Source organism: Pan troglodytes, chromosome 9 (assembly GCF_028858775.2).
Source record: "Pan troglodytes isolate AG18354 chromosome 9, NHGRI_mPanTro3-v2.0_pri, whole genome shotgun sequence".
NCBI lineage: Eukaryota > Metazoa > Chordata > Mammalia > Primates > Hominidae > Pan > Pan troglodytes.
The window spans coordinates 130,137,970-130,153,166 of NC_072407.2; the positions used below are offsets into that span (position 1 = coordinate 130,137,970).

Genomic DNA, 15,197 nt, shown 5'->3' on the forward strand with positions numbered 1-15,197 from the left:
GGGAGGCCGACGTGAGCAGATCACCTGAGGTCAGGAGTTGGAGATCAGCCTGGTCAACATGTTGAAACACATCTCTACCAAAAATACAAAAATTAGCCAGGCATGGTGGTGGGTGCCTGTAATCCCACCTACTGGGGAGGCTGAGGCAGGAGAATCACTTGAACCCCAGAATCAGAGGTTGCAGTGAGCCAAGATCACGCCACTGCACTCCAGCCTGGGTGACAGAGCGAGGCTATGTCTAGAAAGAAAAAAAAAATCTCTTCCAAATCAAGTTTAATGATATTTGTCTCAGTGTTGACAGTCCTGAAAAAAATTGTGCTTTTTAAACCTTTGTTTAGTTTTTAAAATATGCTAGACTTCATTTTGAACTTTTTCCTGAAACTAATTATTTGAACTTTTTCTTGGACTCCTTATTACGTGTATGTTGAATCTGCTTTCTCTGCCTTCTCTAGATGTCATTATCATTCATACTAAGATTATGTTAGTTTCATTTTACTGTATTTACTTACATCTACCATTCCTGTCTTCTGCCTTATTGGAAGTGACTTTTCTGCCCTGTGTGCCTTGTTTTTTCACACTAACTTCTGTGATGTTTACATTTTTTAAATGTTTGTATTTTTAAAAAATTTTTGATACTCACATTTCACTTCTTTCTAGTGTGTAGTCATCTGACTCTTGTGTCATTACTTTGTATTCTTATTTTATAGATTCAATTGCTTCATTACAGTATTCATTTTTTTAAAAAACTCATGAGAAATATTTGAAGATGATTTTGATCTATAGCCACGTATTTCTGTTGAACATTATAAATTCACCAGTTGCTCCATATTTTCTTTGTTTTATAATGGTATTTTATATATGTTGCACTGGTTCTTCTTAATTATTCATCTCTGAATTAAATAAGCTTTTGCCAAAACAGCTATTTCAGGGAGAGTTTTATGGTAACAAGTCAGGATTACTTACATACCAGGAAGAATTTTTGTCCTGACCATGGCATTGTGAGTGAGTTTTAATCTGTACTTCTCCCCAGCCAGTAAAATGTCCAGGCATAGGGACTGATTACAATGAGAGGCTTCTCATTTACCTCTGTCCTGAAGATGATACCAACTTCAACATTTTCAAATGAAAAGTCTCCTGGTGGTTTCTTGAGGAATTGATTGGAAATAAATAAAATAAATATAGTTGTAGTATGTCTTGTGTGAGTGTATAAGTCAGACTATAACTGATTCATAGGGTTTTGAAACAGGAATTTTATACTAAAATTGGCTAAAATATTCGTAACCAGCACAGTCATATTATCTCTGTAGACTATGAAATACAAATGTTATACCAGAACATTTAAGTGTTTCTTCTTTCCCTTACAGCATCCTAATTCACATAGCATTCTATCTTACAGTAGGAATAGTCAAGTCTCAATTATCTAAGATACTCTTTTAAAAAAGGTGTGCTATTTTCCTCTTGGGATATATTCTTCCATTAACAGTCAATAAACCCATAGATTAATGGAGAGACAAGAGAGATGCTGACAAAAATAATGAAAGGTAGGCCCTTTATATTTTTAATTCACAAGCAAATATTTTCCATAATAGCCAAAATCCATATCAAATAACTTTGATATCTAGGATTATTTTGTTTCTGGATGATACTAAACTAGACTTTGATCTGTATCATCCTTAATCACTACCATCACTGTATCTGTCATCACCTTCTCTCCTATCCTTAATCACTTAATCACTCTATTTCCACTAGTTTTTAATTAATAGATGAGAACCTCTAAAGTCATGATGATTGTATCTCAAATACACTACATATTGTATAAATATATCTTGTATTAGTCTGTTCTCACACTGTTATAAAGAAATACCTGAGACTGGGTAATTTATACGGAAAAGAGGTTTAATTGGCTCACACTTCTTCAGGTTGTACAGGAAGCACAGCAGCTTCTGCTTCTGGGGAGGCCTCAAGAAACTTAAGAAACTTACAACCATGGCAGAAGGCAAAGCTGGAGCAGGTGACTCACATGGCTGGAGGAGGAGCAAGAGAGGGAGGAGGGATGTGCTACACACTTTTAAACAATCAGATCTCGTGACCACTCACTATCATGAAAGGAGCACCAAGAAGATGGTGCTAACCCATTCATGAGAAACCACCCCCATGATCCAATCACCTCCCACCAGGCCCCACCTCCAACACTGGGTATTACAATTCAATGTGATATTTGGGCAGGTACACAGATCCAAACCATATCACATGTATGTATTTAACTGGGCTTTCAGAAGACAGTGGTGACACCTAAAGTAATGACCTCTGCAAAAGAAGATAGAGTACATTTTGAGATTGATCTTTTTGGTGGACTAGGGGAGAAGGAAGGGCAGAAAGGATTATAGGGTAGTTCTCATTAAGCAACAGAATAACATTCAAGCACAACAAGTCTTTACACTTAGAACCAATTTAAATTATCCAGTTCTTCACCCACACACATTAAGCTAGCTGATCTCAGGACTGAAAATAAAACAAAACTTTGTGTAACTCATAATATGTAATCCATAAAGCTCCCAGGAAACAGATTCTAGTGTCTTAAGGCATACTTCTCCAATACAATCATTCTGACACCATCACATTTATGAAATCAAACTCAGAGGAATGGGGGTGCTAGGGTTTAGATATGGTTTGCTTGGCCCCACCAGGTCTCATGTTGAAATCTGATCCCCAGTGTTGGAGGTAGGGCCTAATTGGAGGTGTTTGTTCTTGGGGATGAATCAGTCATGAATGGATTGATCCTATCCTTGCAGTAATGAGTGAGTTCTCACTCTTATTTCCTGAAAGAGTTTGCTCAAGAGCTGGTTGTTAAGAAGAGCCTGGCACATTCTCCCCCTTTTGATTTTTCTCTTGCCATATAATCTGAACATGCCAGCTCCCCTTGCCCTTCTGCCATGAGTGGAAGCAGCCTGAGTCCCTCACAAGAAGCAGATGCTGGCACCATGCTTCTTGTGCAACCTGCAGAACTATGAGCTAAATAAACCTCTTTTCCTTTTGAATTAACAAGCCTGAGATATTCCTTTATAGAAACACAAATAAACAAATACAGGAGGTACAAACATAAAGGGGTAGCATGAAGGAGTTATTCTGTGGTGATAGAAGAATTCTGCATTTTGATTGTGATAATGATTATATGAATCTGTATATCGGACAAATTGCATAGAACTACATACATACACACATGCATGAATACATGTAAAAGTACTGAAAACTAAATAAGATCTATAGTCCAGTTAACAGCAATGTACCAATGTCAATTGTTTGATGTTGTACTACCATTATAATATGATGTCATGCTTGGGGGAAGCTGGGTGAATGGTGCAGGGGTTCCTAGGTACTCTTTTGCACAACACTCTGAGTCTATAATTACTTTGAAAGTTTTTTTTTAAGCTAAGGAAAAGTTTCTTTCATTCAATAATCAACATCAACATTAACTTTCAACTGTTGACCTACATTACCACAGGGGTGAGCAGCTTGGGAGAAGAGGGCTCCTCAGTCTTGGTGCCAACGTGTTGTTTCTTGGCACCCCCACTGTTAATCTTGAGCAGACCTCCAGACCTACTCCAAATAAGCACACCAGTTGTGTAAAGCCAAGTATCCTGTTCACGATCTTTTCTAGTCTTCATCCTTCCCTAGTTAGATCGCTACTTGAAACACTTTGGAAGCCACCATTAGATTGAGGGCTACTACTGGTAGTTCAGGGACCCAGATGGAAGAAGACACAGAGGTCAGCTGGAGAATTATAAGGTCTTCTTAATCTTATCCAATGTTTTTCAAGTATGGCAAATCAAATTCTGTCACTAACTTGGTTGTATTTATGTGACAAACATTTAGTCAGTGCCTTCCCTGAAAGTCCTGAAACTTGTGAAAATGATTCCTGGTTGCCCAGTGCCTACAGGATAAATTCCAAATCACTGAGTCGCTCACATAAACTCTTTCACAATATTTGCCCAACCTGCCTCTCTAGACCTATTTTTTTTCTTACTCCTTTCACCATCATTCTTCTTCAGGTTACCCTTACCCCAGAGGATATGATGCATTCTATATTCATCCATGTACATTTACTTGCAGTTTCACAAATATTGCACCACCCATTGTTCCTGCTAATCACTAAGTTTGGAATGTTTCCTCTGTCATTCCTGGAATATCCCTTGTCCCAACACACACATACATACACATACACACACACACACACACACACACATACACACATTCAAGCATAGAAAACACATACAAATCTTTTAGGGCCCAGTTCAAAAGTGCTTGCTTTGACATATTCCCTAACTAACCCCTGTGGTTTAGAATGGCCACTTCTTTCAGCTCCTCGCATTAGGAGGTGGAGACAGTTTTCCCCATTCTTGATTCTGGAATGGCCCAGTTAATTGTTCTCACCAGTTGAATGCAGTAGAGGTGGCACTGTGTGACTGTCCAGTCTCACTCAAGAGGCCTTGCAGTTTTTGTTCTCACTCTCTTGGAAAGCTGCTGCCCCCATATTAAAAACCTGGGTCAATATGCTGGAAAAGCCACATGGAGGAGAGCCAAGACACTCAGCTGCAAATTCCATGTTACTGCCAAGTATTTGAAGGAAACTTTCTTGGATCCTCTGGCTGCGGCCAAAACACCATGAGTAATCCCAAGAGATGCCAACAGAAGAGCTGTGTGGCTGAGCCCAGATCCCAGAGCAAAATCATGAACAATATCTTTTGTTTGAAGGTTCTTTTTTGGAAAGGTTTGTTACACTGTACTAGACAATTGATACGGCCTCGCCCCAACTCCAACCTCAAATAACTAGTCATTCTGAATTCTGAAAGACCACAGCACTCTATGTCTACTTCTATTATAGATTCATATTCAACCATAATTATTTATTTCAACATTTCTCTGCACTACCAGACTTTGAGTTCCCTGGAACTAAAAATATTGCTTGGACCTCACGCTGTACCTGAATACCTGGTAAGCACTAAAGTAATAATTGGTAAAGCAATGAAAAGCTAAAGAACTGGCCTTACTCAGGTTGATCCTGTCTGAGTGTGTTCGTCAAACCACAGGCAGAAGGAACTTTCACTTCATACACTGGAAAGAATAGTGAACCTCATGCCTCAGTGGTGTGGCTCACCTGAGGTTAAGTTTAGCAGCAGTAGTAGACTGGAACTTTTTAGAATGCTAAGATTCAATAGCCTCAGATGAACAGTATTTTACTAGCTCTGCCAATCTAAAAGCCTAGGGAACTCTTTGCTTGCAAATAAAGGAATATAATTCCAAGCAAAACCCTGTAAGACTTGGCTTTGAGTCAAAATTATAAAAATAAAAACATTTGATTTTTACAATTCCTTTCTAGAGTTTTGTTCAGCATTATCCAGATGAAGTTGAATTATTCACTATAACCTATAGCTATTTGCATATAACTGGTGACATGGCTGAAAAAAGGAGGATCTTATCAATTATCTTCAGATAATAATTTCTCCAGTTTAGAACCATATTTTGCCTATATTTTAGCTGGACAAGTCCAACAATTGAATCATTAAGTAATCCATTTCTAAGCATGGATATTAAGTTACTTTTTTACATTTAGTTAAGGTTGCATTATTGCATTTAGTACTATTTTCATCTTATGTGTTACTGTTAATATTATGTTATCTTTAATCACTAGATGAAGTTGGAAAGCAAAAAATGAGTAAGGGGCTTGGAAGAAGAAATTTTCAATTCTTGTTTTGCTTTGTCAGTGACTTGCTCTTTGTCTCTTTTCATCTTAAATATTTGTCCCTAGTTTCATTACTGGCAATGCCTTCTAATGAAAAAAGAAATGTTTTAATTAACCACAATAGTATTTGTTTATGTTAACTTAAAAATTACAGCATTTGCAAATTTTTAACTATAACCAAAATCAACAGCTAGCCTAATTTTAAAAAAGACTTTAGAATGCCTTGATATCTATTGGAACATTACATATTTGTGATCCATTTTACTTTCTACTGTTGAACAGCAGATCCTTCTGGTTCAAGAAAGGCTACGAATCCTTATTAAGTTGCTGTAGTATTGGCAAAATACAAACCAAACTCTATATTAGTGACCCTGTATTTATTTGTAAGAAAATTTAATCCATATGATTTTGAGTCATTGTCACTTACAGTAATACAAGCAAATCATGCTGCGTAAGTGCTACTTGACTTCCAAGATGCCTTTTGAACCATCTTTTGAGGTGGTCTTTTTTATTTAGGACAAGAAGGTTTATTTTTACTAGTTGAAAAAAGGCTCAAGTTTGAGTAAAAATATGGGCATTCATCACAACAGAGGATGAAAAACAGACTTCTTCAGACAAGTAACAGCGTAAGTGTTGAGGAGTGTTCTAGACAGATAGACTGACTCAGCTGTGACATGTACACTTTCTGGGCAAAGATTAACCCTCCTGCCAGCATAAGCCAACAGTAATAAGCAAGTCAACTTTTCTTTTCCACATTGTCCAATGTAGATAACTGGTGACTGAATTAAAAATGCAAATCAAATTATTGTAAAGTGAATGTTTGTTGATTTTGTAACATTTATGTAGGTGGGAGAGCCAGGGTTTGAATCAGTCTTGTGTTGTCTGTTGAACTGGGTGCTGAATGGAATCCACCTAAACTGGCTGGTCCTCAAACTTCATACCAGAGCAATGAATCACCTTCAAAGCTAACTCAGGGAGCATATTGGCTCCAAAGACCATTAACCCTGGGAACTCCCCAACTGAAAGGTGGGACTGGAGAGATTTAGAACTGCTGGCTTGGAGTTGTGAGTCATGGTTGAATGCCAACAACCTGGCATAAATCACAGAAGCACTTGAATTTCACATTCATTACTTACAACAGTGTGGAAATTGCTCAACATTTATGGCAGACATGCATTCCACAGATATAAAAATAAAACTTTATTAGAAAACTTGATATTAAATTTAGACACTGAGAATTAAATTCCGGGAGAGTCAATCTTTATCAAATCATAAATAAGAAATAGAGTGGTTCATTGTTTAACTTTTCTTTTTCATAATCTATATGGCTAAAAATCTTAATCAAAAGACATGACATTTAGAGACAAAAAAACATAGATTTAAGATCCTACTCTGCTGATCACTAGGTAATTGATGTTGGGAAATCACAAAACTCTCTACTGTAGCTTTAGTTTTTTCAGCCTAATGTGCATCATAGGGTTAACATCGAGATCCAATGAGGTACTATGTCTAGCAACCTTTTAGAGACATTAATTTAGAGTCATTCATTTATTCTTTGGATTATATGTGCAAAATTGAGAAAAAGGCGTAAGCACAAAATTTCATGTGATAAAACTCAGGAATCTCTGAATATTTTTAACCTCTGTAGGAAAATGTTGTAAGATCTATAACACTGTATTTCAATCTGTTTCTAGGCATTAAGAACTTATTTGCCTCATAACCCAAATTCGTGCTCCCCAATAAAAAATGAGTAACATCAGGGTATAAAATGCTAGCTGGAAGAGTATTCGCAACCATATACAATGAAGAGTCACACTTCCAAGAAGAAAGCCGATGTCCCACTTCAGCATCAAATCTAAGACACTGCATTTCACTTTTTCTGTACAAATATCATAATCTGTTTGTTAATCTCTTGGTTTTATTTCAAAAATGAAACTATATTTAGAGAGGAAACAAATTCTACCAGTTGCTGTTGGAAGCAAAAGATCTTTTTCATTCTTGGATGCTTTATATTTGGACAGAGAAAGGTACATATTTGAACCATATGTGAATTCAAGTCTAATGTATTAGTTTGATTGTGCCAGAGTTCCTAGAGGGCTCCAGAAACCAAAGGATGTGGCTGGTCACCCTAATTTTGGAGACTTGAATGCCTTTGCTCATAGTAGGAATCCAGAATAGAACGTAGCAACTTCTGTTCCTCATGATTTTGTATACTCCATCCATAATCATCTGTCCTCATTCCAGACGCTAACTTGTTTACCATATGGTAGCAAAATCAGTCAGTTTTCATTTTCTCGGGGAGAGAGGAGACTACTGGCAGGAGGAAGAGGAAGGCAGAGTAGAATGATAAAATTGTGTGTGTGAAACATGGCTGCTCAGCCCAGTACTAGCAATAGCAATCATTTTGCTATCTTTCTTCCACGTCTATTGAGAGTTTGGCCTGGTTGATTTCTAAGATCTTTTCTATGTCCGACAGTGAGTAATCTTATCAAATTCTTGAACTTGGCCACCACAAATGACTACAATCATTTGGCTCATATAAAGATGAATTAATGCAAAAAATGCTTGCATAAATGAAGGTATGGCACAAAAGAAATATAAATGGAGGTAAAGAGAGCTATACCATTTTAATGCAATCATGATTTTGACTTCAGTACACTCTGGAATATACCAATCAAATTACAACATCTTCTCCCTAAGGCAGGCATTTCAGTAGTGGACATAAGAGAACTAGTGTATCAGTCAGGATCCTCCATAGAAAAAGAACCAAGAGAATATGTCAATCCACCTTTGTTTGTTTGATTGATTGAGTAGTTGCCTCATCCCAGTTGTCAGGACTGTCAAGTCTGAAACCCATATGTCAGGCTCACAGTGTGGAAACTCTGGTAGGATTTGATGCTACAGATTTGATGCTAGGGCCTTGAGACAGAATTCCTCCTCCAGGGTATCCCTTAGGCTGTCCTTCAACAGATGGATGGTTCAGCTTACTGTGCTGTTCAGCTTTCAATTGATTGGATGACATTCGTCCACATTATCATGGGTAATACCTTTTACTTAAAGACAACTGCATCAGCAAAATACCTTCACAGTAACACCCAGACTAGCGTTTGATTAAATAACCTGCTTTTTAGCTGAGTTAACCAGAAGACTAACCATAACAACTAGTATAGTGTTGAGTTAAAGAATATTCCCTTTTCAATAAAACATTAGGGATTCCGCAAAATAGAGTTAATGCTCTGAAATTTGTCAGCGTTTGTAACAGATTTTACATTTCTGCCAGTCCATGTCAATATTTTCTTCATGCGTCTACTTTTCAGTTTATTTAGTTAAAGACGCCCAAACCACTTGGTGATTGAGCAGATGACTTTGTTTCCAATGGCATTATGTATAGGAATATTTTAATAGGAACTTGTTCACAAGTCTACATTTATGCACATTTTTGAATGTTAAAAAATTTACAGAATTTTTTAAATCAATGGGTATAACCATGTAGAATCTTAGAACTGCATGGGCCTTCAAGATTAAGTCGCTCTACTTTTCACTCAATGCCACAATATCTTCTTCCTTAATGTTGAAATTTTTAGTAGAATATTCCTGATGATGGGTAGATTACTACTTCAAATATCAGTGGATTCTCAGTTCTAAATAGCTCATTATTGGAAAGATCTTTCACAAGATGGCCTGTGTCTATCAACCTGATAGTTACATCCATTGACCATCTCTCTGCTCTGTAAAGACATGTATGATAATCTACCATTTCTATAAATCCAATCCTAGTTTCACATATGATCTCTAAAATATTTGTAAATAGCTCCCTGCTTTCTTCACCATGCCTCAGGTGGCACTATAAATTGCTTTCACTATCTCCCTAATCCCCACTATGCTCTAAAAATAAAAAAAAGGAGTATTAATTCGTCAGATGTTTATTGAGTTGAATCTATATGTAAGATGCTAGATGAAGTTTTGGCATTGTGCCATTTATCTAAAAAACTCAGACAAAGGCATTTTTAGTCAATGTAATAAAGCCTTAAAATGAATTTAAGGCCAAGATATAGGTATCCATACTTTTAGAATAACTAAATCTTGGTTATTCCTTCACAACAAAAAAGGCAAAAGCCATGTTAATAAATGGATAATACGTTTTTATGCAAACTAGATACACATCATTGGAAGGAAATTAACAGCAATGTTGGTGAACTATGTTTGAGTTTAGGAATTTGGTAGGAAATCAGATAACTTCTGAAGATAACCATTTTCTTTTCCTTTTCTTCTTCATCATTCCAAACAGAATCAGAATCCATCCTTCTTTTTCCTAACTGGAATTTGAGAGACATGAGAAGGGAACTAAACACACAGGCTTCAGGATCTGGTGGAAAGAGATAAGGTGTCTCAACGAATGTTGGGTAAGGATGGGGTGTCAGGGACATCTGAAGGAAGAAAGAGTTTAAAGGAGAGGCCTGTGGAGAGGCACAAATGTGTCCGAGATTGGTGGGTTCTTGGTCTCACTGACTTCAAGAATGAAGCCGTGGACCCCTGCCGTGAGTGTTACAGTTCTTAAACATGGTGTGTCCGGAGTTTGTTCCTTCTGAAGTTCAGACGTGTTCAAGAGTTTCTTCCTTCTGGTGGGTTCTTGGTCTCGCTGGCTTCAGGAGTGAAGCTGCAGACCTTCGCGGTGAGTGTTACAGCTCGTAAAAGCAGTGGGGACCCAAAGAGTGAGCAGCCACAACATTTATCACAAAGAGTGAAACAACAAAGACTGGGTTGCCACTGCAGGCTCAGGCAGCCTGCGTTTATTCCCTTATCTGACTCCACCCACATCCTGCTGATTGGCCCATTTTACAGAGAGCTGATTGGCCCGTTCTGACAGGTAACTGATTGGTGCGTTTGCAATCCCTGAGCTAGACACAGAGTGCTGATTGCTGCATTTACAATCCTCCAGCTAGACAGTAAAAGTTTTCCAAGTCCCCACCAGATTAGCTAGACACAGAGCACTGATTGGTGTGTTTACAAACCTTTAGCTAGATACAGAGTGCTGATTGGGGCATTTACAAACTTTGAGCTACACACAGAGTGCCGATTGGTGTGTTTACAAACCTTGAGCTAGACAAAGAATGCTGATTGGTGTATTTACAATCCTTTAGCTAGACATAAAGTTCTCCAAGTCCCCGCCAGATTAGCTAGACACAGAGTGCTGATTGGTGCATCCATGAACCCGGAGCTAGACACAGAGTGCTGATTGGTGCATATACAATCCTCCAGCTAGACAAAAAAGTTCTCCGTGTCCCCACCCAACTCAGGAACCTAACTGGCTTCCCTAGTGGATCCCGCGCCAGGGCCACGGGTGGAGCTGCCTGCCAGTCCCATGTTCTGCACCTGCACTTCTCAGCCCTTGGGCGATCCATGGGACCGGGAGCCAAGGAGGAGTGGGCGGCACCCGTCGGGGAGGCTCAGCCTGCGCTGGAGTGCACCGCGGGGGGACACGGGCATGGCAGGCTGCAGGTCCCAAGCCCTGCCCCACGGGGAGGCAGCTGAGGCCTTGCGAGAATTTGAGCACGACATGTGTGGGCCAGCAGTGCTGGGGGGACTCGGCACCCCCACTGCAGCTGCCGGCCCGGGTGCTAAGCCCCTCATTGTCCAGGGCCGGCGGTGCCAGCCGTTGCCTCTAAGCAGGGCCTGCCGAGCCCACGCCCACCTGGAACTCGCCCTGGCCCACAAGTGCCACGTGCAGCCCAGGTTCCCGCCCATGCCTCTCCTTCCACACCTCCCTGCAAGCAGAGGGAGCAGGCTCCAGCCTTGGCCAGCCCAGAGAGGGGCTCCCACAGTGCAGTGGCGGGCTGAAGGGCTCCTCAAGAATGGCCAGAGCGGACGCCCAGACCGAGGAGGCGCTGAGAGCGAGTGTGGGCTGCCAGCATGTTGTCACCTCTCACAAGGTTTAAAGAGAAGAGTGCTTAAAATCTTCTGGAACACCTTCCCTTCCCCGTAACTTCTTAAATATCTCAGTAATATTTTATAATTACTGAAGATATTTCCACAAATGGAAACATTTCCTTAGACATGTTTGTTCAACCTAAATCAATATGGTGGTTAAAACCTGTATATGAATGTTTAGGGCAGTTCTATCCATAATGGCCAAGTACTAGAGCAAACCAGATGTCCTTCAACAGATGAATGGTTCAGCCAACTCTGCTGTATCCACAGCACGAAACACTCACTACCCAGTGATTTAAAAAAAAAAAAAAAATACCAAACTACCGATACATGCAAAAATTTGTATCCAAGGAATTAGGCTGAGTGAAAGAAAAAAAAAAAAGCCAGCCCTGAAGGCCTACATACTATTTGATTTCATTTATACAACATTCTTTAGGTGACATAATTAGAGAAATGGAAAATGGATTGGTGATTTTTAAAGACTGAGGGAGGTGGTAGGAAACTGTGGCTACGAAACAGCAATACAGGACCTTTGTGATGACAGAACTCTTCTATCTCTTGCCCATATCAATGTCAATATCCTGGTGTAATATTATACAATGGTTTTGCAAGATGTTACCATTGAGGAAGACTAGGTAAAGTTTACATGGGATCTTTCTCTATTATGTCTTACTGCTGCATGTGAATCTATAATTACCTCAAAATAAAAAGTTTAAATAATCATATGGGCATATTTAGGTCTGCATCTGCATTATCTATTCTGCTCTTTTTCTATTGATCTATGTCTGTCTCTCCACCAATTCTACACTGTCTTGATTACTGCAGCCTTAGTAAGCCTTCGTATCGGCTGGAGTGCCTCTTCCCACTTTATTCTTTACTTTCAAGATTGTTTTCACATTTCTAGGCTATATGTCTTTTCATACTAATTTTCAAATACACTTGTGTATGTCTACAAAATATCTTGCTGAGATTTAGATAGGGATTATATTTTACCTATAGATCAATTTGGGGAGAATTGACAATTGTATTATTTTGAGTCTTTTCAATTCATAAACACAGTATTCCCATTTATTTAGCTCTTCTTTAAGTTTCATCATAGCATTTTATAATTTTCAGCATAAAGAGATTATACATATCCTGTTAAGTTTATGGCTAAGTATTTCATTTTCTTTAGAGTTATTTTGTAAAAGATTGTGTTTTGAATTGTCTAATTTTGATTTTCAGGTATTTGTTGTTAGTACACAGAAATGTGACTAATTTTTGTGTGTTGATCTTGTATTCTGAAAACTTGAGGACTTTTTGGGAGGCAGATTCCTTGAAATTTTCTATGTAAATAATTATGTCATCTGAAAATAGGGACAGTTTTATTTCTTACTTTACAAACTTCCAACCTGTTTGTTTGTTTCGTTTGCCTTATTGTAATGGCTGAAACTTTTAGTACTATGTTGATTAAGGTTAGTGGATAGATATCCTTGCCTTGTTCCTAAACTTAGGGAGAAAATTTGGTGAGAAAGTCATCTACACTTAGGTATGATGTTAGATAAAGGGTTTTTATAGATGCTCATTAGTAAGTTGAAGAAGTTCCCTTCTATTCCTATTTTTCTGAGTTATTTTTTTCAATCATGAATGGATGTTGAATTTTGTCAAATGCTTTGCTCTGTATTGATTTATATGATCATGTGATTTTTCTTCTTTAACATGTTGATATGGTGAATTATACTGATCGATTTTGAATGTTAGATCGGCCCCACATAGTTGGAATAAAGCCTGCTTAGTCATGGTATATAATTCATTTTATATATTGCTGTAGTTGATTTGCTAATATTTTGTGGAGGATTTTTGTTATGAGGAATAATTGCCTATAGTTTTCTTTATTTTTTTAAATTTGTATTTTCTTTTCAGTTTTTGGTATCAGAGTAATTCTAGTCTCAAAAAATGAGATGAAAAATATTACCTAAAATTGGTGTCAATCCTTCTTAAAAGTTGGTAGCACTCTCCAGTGAAACCACCTGGACCTGGACATTTCTTCTTCCGGACATCTTAATTACAAATTGAATTTACTTAATGGTTATAGAAATATTCAGATTGGCAAACTCATCTTGGCTGAGTTTGGGTGGCTGGTGGTTTTCAAGGAATTGGTCTGTTTTTTCTGTGTAGTTGAATTTATGAGCATTCAAAGGGTTAAAACATATTAATAGTTTGCTGTGGTATAGTCAGCCTCCAAGATGAGCCTCAATGATTCTTACCTCTTGCTATTCACACTCTTGTGTAGTCACCTTGCACATTATACTGGAGTTGGCCTGTGTGAAATATAGACTATGTCAGAAATGGCAATTATGTCTCTTCCTACACTGGGTTATAAAAGACATTGCAGCTTCTGGTATAGTCTCTGTCTCTCTCTGACTATGGCTCTGAGGAAATCCAGCTGCCACATTGTGTGTAGCTCTATGGAGAAGCCATGTGGTGGAGACATCAGCTCTGTGAGTGAACCATCTTGGATATGGATTCTCCAGTCCAGTCAAGGTTTCAGATGCCTGCAGCTCTGGCCAACATCTTGCCCACAATTTCATGAGGGACCATGATCCAGGCCATTCAGCTAAGCTCCTCCTAAATTCCTGTCTCTCACAAATTCTAAGATAATAAATGTTTTGGAGAAATTTATTAGGCAACAATAGATAACTAATAAGATTGCCATTAATATAATTTTAGGACCATTGAACCAGAATGATTTTCCTTTTTCTTCAGTTTTAATTATTTGATCTTTCTTTTATTAATTCATTTATTCATTCCTTCAGTAAATAAATATTGAATAGACCTCTACTATATGCCATACATTATATTGGGTCTGAGAATACAAGAATGTTAAACAGAATATTAAATAGAATTTTCCTTTTCTATTAGCCCCAAATTAAGGGGCAATAGATAATTGCCCCTTTCTCCTAAAGATAATATCTTGGAATTACAATATATACCTTCTAGGGCTTAATAAAAAATAGTAGGATTAGTCCTGTGCCCCTCAAGCCAGGTAGCTTCTGGAGAAGCAACCAGCTTCTACAAAGCAAGGCCAGAAATCTAAAAGGAATTCATAAATGAGAGTTGTTAGAGTAGGAAGAGCATGACAGAAACGCTCTGGCCTTTCTCCTCTCCTTCTCATTGGGGGGATTTTTCAAGAGGGTCTCCACAGAGATGGAGTTGAAGTGCCTCAAGATTGGCAACTTATTCACCAGCCTAATGAAGCGGAGCTGCAGAATCACTTATGCTTAAATCAGTACTGCTGCTGAGCTGAGAAATTTCACCCAGGTATGACAAGCATGCACTGGGGTTTAAAGGTTATAGGCTAGAATGGAAACCAATAACTGCTTCTTTTATGGTGCATTCCTAAGGCAGGAGACTGTCTGGAGTAGCTACCATTGTAAAGGAGAGAGTGCAGCAGTAGCCAGCACAGCTTCTATACACCTGTCTCCAACCCTTCATCCCTTTACCTTCCTTCTCCCTGGGAAGTCGGAAGCAGCAGAGAGAGGAAGTAAAG

General features: G+C 38.5%; 1 long non-coding RNA gene across 1 annotated transcript in view; it reads left to right on the forward strand.

Moving 5' to 3' along the window:
- The first annotated feature begins 4,815 nt into the window (after window positions 1-4,815).
- Window positions 4,816-15,197, forward strand: part of LOC112204817 (uncharacterized) — a 32,276-nt gene continuing 21,894 nt past the window's right edge. The window contains exons 1-3 of the long non-coding RNA XR_002938576.2: window positions 4,816-4,992; window positions 7,686-7,767; window positions 10,029-10,143. This is a non-coding gene — a long non-coding RNA (uncharacterized LOC112204817). The remainder of the gene's footprint in view (window positions 4,993-7,685; window positions 7,768-10,028; window positions 10,144-15,197) is intronic.